The sequence below is a fragment of the Thermobia domestica genome, chromosome 7, assembly GCF_964235325.1.
Source record: "Thermobia domestica chromosome 7, izTheDome1.hap1.1, whole genome shotgun sequence".
In the NCBI taxonomy this organism is placed as follows: domain Eukaryota; kingdom Metazoa; phylum Arthropoda; class Insecta; order Zygentoma; family Lepismatidae; genus Thermobia; species Thermobia domestica.
The window spans coordinates 286,327,110-286,334,822 of record NC_137460.1 but is presented as its reverse complement, the minus strand read 5'-3'; positions in this window follow the sequence as shown (position 1 = coordinate 286,334,822).

The window sequence follows — 7,713 nt, the reverse complement described above, 5'->3', positions numbered from 1 at the left end:
TTTAATTTTTCGATTACTTCATCATCTTGAATTTCTTCTATAACTTCTTTGATCGTGTTGAGTTCGCACTTGAAAAATTCACCTTTATATTTAAAATCATCTAATTGTTTATGCACAAGTGACTCTAACTTTTTAGCATCATTTGTCTTATAGGTTTCTTCATAATAAAATAATTCAAAGTCAAGTCTAAACTCATTAAACTGACCTAGGCGTTGTTCAAGGTTTTTTGTAGAACCCACTTTATATATATTCTTCTCTTGGTGCTGTTTGGTAGTTGCTATATAAACAAAACCTGACTTATCATTATCTTTTTTCAATTGAGACTATCTTCTTATTTCTTGGAACAAGTCTGGATGAACATATGTACCCCTGATTATTTTTCGTCTTCCTCCTAAAATCAAGTAATATAATTTTTAGACTGATACTTTTCTTCTAATTTTTTATCAATTCCTTTGATTCTTTGTTCCTTAACCAATGATCAAACCTCTTTCCTCCATCTTGACACAGTTTAGTAGCATTGAAGTAATCAGTCTTCTTATCTATAATCAGTCTAAAGTCACCAAACAAACCATACCAGTAATCATCTTTAATCTGTTCGTAGCAAATATCGTTTAAACTAAGTGAACTATTCATAGTACTCATATTTATTATATAGAAAATCTTTATTTTTAACTTCATTTTCGTTACTAGCTAGTTTTACTGTGTAAGATGAGTTTTTGAAGTGGCCGGAATCCCGGCGACTTCGAATTTTCTTGTAGTCATAGCATTTGTCATAGAAGTCTTGTGAAATTCAAAAAGCAATAGCAAGAAATATTTTCCTGTAGACATATGTTCCTGAGATGATTGATGTTGTTTCTTGGTCTCTAAATTTCAGAAAATTTTTAGCCCCTCTGTATTCGGAGTTCCAAAATAGCTGATGATGGTCACCGGTATACCGGGAGCCATGCTTTTTCTCATAATATTCAACTCGTCTCTTAGATCGTTTATTTTCTAACCAATGATCAAGCCTTTCTCCATATTTTGATTGTGTATATAGAGCGGTTGGTAGAATCGTCCCCATCGCCTTTTTTTATAATTTCTACAGTCGGAATACCGTCCCCGGAAATATATGCTATGAGGGTTATCGTTTCCTTACCTGTATCTCATTTAAACTATCCTTTTATGGCTATTATTCCATAAAAGACAACATTTATATTTACACTACAACATTACTCTTATCTACCAAACTATTATGTGAATCATCAAACCCTAACCATTTAACATATACTTTGTCACTTTTCATTCTTAACACCTTTTCCACCAAGTATTCATCTTTATGTTTCGTCTTTAATAGTTCCGGTTCGTAAAATCTACCTTGCACATCCTCTTCTTCTAAATCTTTAATTCTATATGTAGGTGGATTGGATGGAATAACTTCACTAATAACAAATACTTCTGCTGACCAATTAGGCGTATATCCCTTCTCAAATAACCCTTTCGATTTACTTATACGAACATGATCACCTAACTTGTATTTGGGTTTAACACACTTATATTCTTTTTGATACACTTTCACCAATAATGTTCGCTCATTCTTCTTATTAACTTCTATAGGCTTTAAACCAATTGTTCTATGAATTTGATAATTATACTCTTTAACTAGTGTTGGTAATATCTCTATCCATTTGCAATTCCCTTGTGTTGTGAACCTTTTCCACATGTTCTGTTTAAGTGTTCTATTGAATCTTTCAACAACAGAAGCTTTCTTGCAACTATAGGTTGAGTAGTGATTAATCTTATTTTCATCCATTAACTTCTGAAATTTTTTATTGTAAAACTCTTTACCTTGATCAGTTTGTAAGTTACTAGGTTTTCTTGTTCTTAATATGGATTCGAATGCTTCTGTAACATTCTTACCACTCTTATCTTTAACAGGAACAGCAAACGCATATTTAGAGAACACATCTATAACCGTTAGCAAATACTTATAAACTTTATTTAATTTGGAAACACCTTTTAATACTCCACTATCCATTTCTACAAGATCAGCTTGCCAAAGATCATCGATACCTTTTATAACTACACTTAATCTGTCAAAATTTTTTCTAGATGGTTTGTGAATTTCTTCTATAATGTCTTCTCTAACACCTTTACCTTCTTCTAGTCAATCAGGCTTTTTAATGAATTGAGTTTTAGTAACACCACATACAGAACAAATACCTTTCTTTAGATATCTTCCATTCTTTGTTTGTTCAATTCTAATGGTATCTTTCTTCGTATCTGTCGATTTCTTACACTTAACACAATACATCCTGTTTATTATATAGAAAATCAATAACTATCGCTGTTTAATATTATGCTATCAACATTCTCACCATCATCATCACTATCTTCGTCTTCTCTTTCTACATGCATAAGAAGCAATAGTAATTTACCATGTTTCAGATCAGAATCTTTAGATGGTCTAACTGCTAATAGATCATTTATATTAAAGTGTAATGGAAAAGTTTCAACTAGAGAACCATTTAAATATATATCAAAAAAATACGTATTATAAGATGATTCTATATACATTACACTACCTCTATAAAGAAATTTGTATGCGGTAGATAGATTATGTATTAAAAAGAACGGATTTTCAACATTTTTTGATATCAATCGACTTGGAAGTTCTATAACATGACTCCGTTTGATGAAGTTAAGCTCTTCTTTTAACATGGCAATATCTTTTCTCACAACTGTATTATCTAACTCTGATGTCATTTTAACATTACCAAAGATATCCATATTTATTATATAGCAAACGTCCTTAGGAAAGCTCTCTTTCTATGTACATTACAACAAACAACAATTGCCCTTCTTCCATAGCTGAATTTTTAGTTGGTTTAATCGCAATTATATCGTTCTTGTTAAAGCTAAAAGGTATCTCTTTAATCAAAGTATCACCCAAATATATATCTAGAAAGTATTTATCCAAACTTAATTCCATGTGCATTATTTTCCCATTATAGAGAAATTTTTAACCATTAGAGAGATTAAATATTCTAAAGATTGGCTCCTTAACGTTTTTAGTTCTTAATCGATATAGTAGAGGCATGGTTTCTTTCTGCATAACCAATTTAGTAGTATCCATCCTAATCTTTTCAATATCTTCTTTCTTGACGTATGTGTCTTGTAACGTTTCTAATGCATCTTCAAATCGTTTTCTATCGTTCTCTAATTGGGCTTCTATCGATCTAAGTTGACTTACGCTAACAACATCATTTAAGTTCTCCAATAATTTTAATTTTTCTTCACTAATATCAACATCACCTTTCCTATCTTTAACATTACCGAATATATCCATACTCATTTATTATACAGAAAATGTCCATCCTAGTTTTTCAAAACATTTCTTTAACATCTCTATTTGTCTAGGTGAGTGTTTAAAATCAATATCAACATGAGCATCGTGCTTTTTCAACAGATGGTACAATACACATTTTAAGTTAATAAACAATGCTCTTTCCGGGTACAGCTCCCTAAAGACCTCGTGAAAGTTTTCGAACTCATTTATAAGTGTTTCCTCCATATGTTGTAATTTTAATGGTTTTTGATCGGTAAGGTGATAGTGTATTAAATAGACATCATCATAATATTTTGTGTATTTGTTTTTCTTTATTACTTTTAGAACATCTTTTGTTGATATTAAGTTTTTTGGTATATCTCTAAGTTTATCATGTAACACCTTGAGCACCTCTTAGGGAATAATTCTATCCTGTAAAGCTTGCAAACGAGATAACTGTAACTTAAATCTTTTTATAGTATCATACCATGGTTTTCGTACGCAAGCAGCTTTGGTTACTTCACAAGTACTGTAAACCCAACCACTCTCTACAGAACAATCATCACAAATGTATCTACTCATACCTTTTGTTAATGACTTACTACCACAATTACTGCATTCTAATGGTCTTCAGCTATAATTTGACAACAAGTCCTTTAAGCTAATTATTGGACGTAACTTTTCCAGCTCTTCTTCCATGTACAAAAATTATGGTATTAGCATTTTCCATAAATCAATAACATCATATACGTTGTTTTTATCTTTTAAGTCTATCTCGCTAACATACTCAAAATACTGATAAAATTATATCTATCTAGCGCATCTAGCTCATCCTCATGCTTCTCAAAATAATCTAAAAATCTATTGTGTATAGCTTCCATATTTATCTTAAAGCAAAACTTTTATGGATACAAACCATAAAAGCGCTTAATCATTTTTAATCATATACATAACATCGCTAAAAGAATACCCTTGATTTAGAAGATGGTATATAGTATGTGTCTGAGATAAGAAGATCAAGCTTGTTTGTGCCTTTTGATTTGTTAAAGAACTCTAATCCTTGGCCCTTCACATGTGAAGGGCCTAAAAGTCTTGTAAACGTTTCAACTGTTTCCTTCGCATCTTGTAATTTTTTCCAGTTAAATAGATCCTTTTCCCCATCTTTAATTAGTTTAGTTGCGTTCATGAACCCGTTGCGGTAGTCGTCGCTCTTAATCATGATAACGACAAAACTTTTATGGATGTAAACCATAAAAGCACTTAATCATTTTTAATCATATACATAACATCACTAAAAGAATGCCCTTGATTTAGAAGATTTAAAACCTTAACACAAAGATGACCACATATAACTGAATTAAAGTCTTGTATTCGTTCGTCATTGTAAAATAAGTTTTCGGTACCAAGATATTGTACCAGCTGTTTAGGTGGAACACCACCATAAGAATCGAACACGTACTTTATGTTGTTATCTTTCCAATAGCATATCCAATGATTACCAATGTTTTCTAATTTATCAAGGTTAACTACACCACACTCATTTACATATGGTTTTTGTGGAAGTTCATCACTCATAAATACACCTCTAAATCGTTTTATGTTTAGTTCTTTAGCCAACCTCTCTATATCGAAGTTGGTCAATGGTTTTAGTTTTTTGACTTCTTCGGTTTACCTGCCCCCTGCTTTTCTTCCATAGCCATATTGTGTCTTTTTTGTTCTTCAAGTTCTTGTTTATTCTTCTTAGCATACAATACAGTTTTAGTAATCGCTGCTGCACCACCTGCTAATGAGCCAACTTCTCCTAAAGCTGCTAAAATGGCTGGAATTGTAAAGATAAAACCACCCATATGCTCTTTCTTAATCTTTTTCATTTGTGCAGTAGTTAAAGTTAAATCCATTCCTTTACCTTCTTTAGTTTTCTTAGATTTGTCGTTAAGTTGTTTCTTTGTTAATACATGATCAATATTTAAATCCTTTAGTTCACTGTAAGGAACACTAAACATACAACCTTTAATAGAACACATCTTCCTATTTATTTAAGAGAAAATCTTAGTTTGTAAAAATACAATTGTTGTTGCTCCACCAAAATCAATTAAGGAATCATTCTCATCTGTTACCCTTATCTCAAAATTTTCAACCTTGTCTTTGGATATAGGGTAAAATAATGGATAAGTAGGCTCGTAAATAATACTATGTTTGAACTCAGCATCTGTTTTGAATGATGCTATAATTCCTGTTTCTCTATGTGTGTACTCTGTATCTTTAACAAACATGCCATCTGCTATATTACAGTGAACATTTATAGTATCAAACGGATGAAACTTTGGCAACTTACTTCCAATGTGTGTTTTGTTCTTTTCTAAAACTTCAAAAACATTAAAAACCCGAGGACAGTGCCTATACTCCCAATTGTAACATCATAACTATCAGTTTCAATTTTAACTCTATTTCTTAAATGATCTTCTGATAATGTTATGTTGATGGATTGAGATTTTAAATATTCATTAAGACTGTTTAAGCTGTATTGCCCTTCTGGTATAAAAACTTGTCTATCACCATATGAGAAACTGTTTTTTTTGTTGTTATGTTTGGAGTTAGATATGTACTGTAAAACCCAACTAGTCCTATACTTAAATAGTTGCTCTTGTTGTCTAATTCGTAATGGAGTTTCTTCTTTAAAACAGAAGTATCACTCGTTAGCTTAAATACCTTAGCCATTTATTATATAATAAATGAATGAGTTTGATTTACCTAGAGATATTCCAAGAGAGAAAGTAATCAAGCTAATAGAAGATGTCATTCGAAAGTTAGAATACAATTTAAAGAAGAAAAAGAGAAAACTGCGAATTGTTAAATATGCATACTACACTTTGATCACGTTGTCGGTTATACTTTCTGCAACAACTGGGTTTATTAATATTTTTATACCTGTAACAATTTACTCGATATTAACAAGGTCTCTTGCAACTGGAAGTGCTATAATAACAGGTTTGTCTTCTAAGTTAAACATAAGCAAAAGAAAAGACGAATATAAAACCATTGTCACTTGTATTAACTCATTTAAAGAACAGTTAGAGATGATAATAACATTAAATGGCGAAATGGATAGCGAATATATAAAAGATACGTTGCTTAAGATCAGAGAACAACTTAAAGATATAAGATAGGCTATGTAAATACAAGTCAAGTCCTTAAAGACAACGTAAGGCCAAAGTTTCAGAGTAGATTTGAAGACCTGGAGGCTACAAATGGCGTCCTAGATTACTACAACAAACTTCGAAGTGGCCTGAATCCCGACCAGTTCAGAAAGCGTCCGTAATCCGGACACTCTTCCAAATGAACAACCTCACACAACCTTCATCAGCGAACCGGGTCTGTACTCTCTAATCATAAAAGAGACGATTTTCTCTATAATAAATGAGTAAGAAAACTATTAATTGGGATGTAAAAGAGATTCTAAAAGAAACAACAGCTAAGAAAAGAAATGGAGAACTTATACCTGATGATATTCGTTGTGTTATAGTGGGTCCGTCGGCGTGTGGTAAAACTTTTTTGTTATTTAACTTCTTATTACAGCCAGGTTGCTTAAACAATAATTACTTCTACATATATTCTAAAAGCATGAATCAGCCAAAGAATGAGCAGTTAAAAGATCGATTTGAAAAGGCAGAATTAAAGTTTAAGAAGCAAATAGCAACGTTCTTAAGCGGTAATGATTCTATTGTACCTATTGATGAATGTGAAAAATACTCTGTTGTGTTTGACGATTACATTTTGGAGGATCAAGATACTGTTAGAAATTACTTTACAAGAGGTAGGCATAGACATTTAGACTGTTTCTATTTTGCACAAACATATTCAAAAGTACCTAAACAGCTTATAAGAGATAACGTTAACTTCCTATGTATGTTCAGGCAAGATGATACTAATCTTAAACATGTGTATAATGAGTTTGTTGGAGGAGATATGTCTTATGATAAATTTAAAGAGATATGTTCAAAATGTTGGCAAGAAGATTATAGTTTTATAGTAATTGATATGACAAGGAAGATAAACAATGGTAAGTATAGGAACAAGATAAAACACTTCTTAAACGTTTGATGTTTTTTCACGTTTTACGTTTTAACGTTTGACGTTCTTTGACGTTTATTGACGTTCTTTCACGTTTATTGACGTTTGTTCGTTTTCTATACAATAAATGGATGAGAAAGAAATTAATAAGAATATCAAGTTAAAGGAGTTCTTGATAAAGGGCTTCAAATCTTGGAAGAAAGAAAGAGCAGGTATATACGATAAATTTAAGACACAAGAACAACCTGTAATTGATGCTATTCAAAACTTGGGAAGTGAGATCAAAGAAGTAGCAGAACAAAATAAAAATCTAATAACTGAACTTGTTCCAGTTGCAC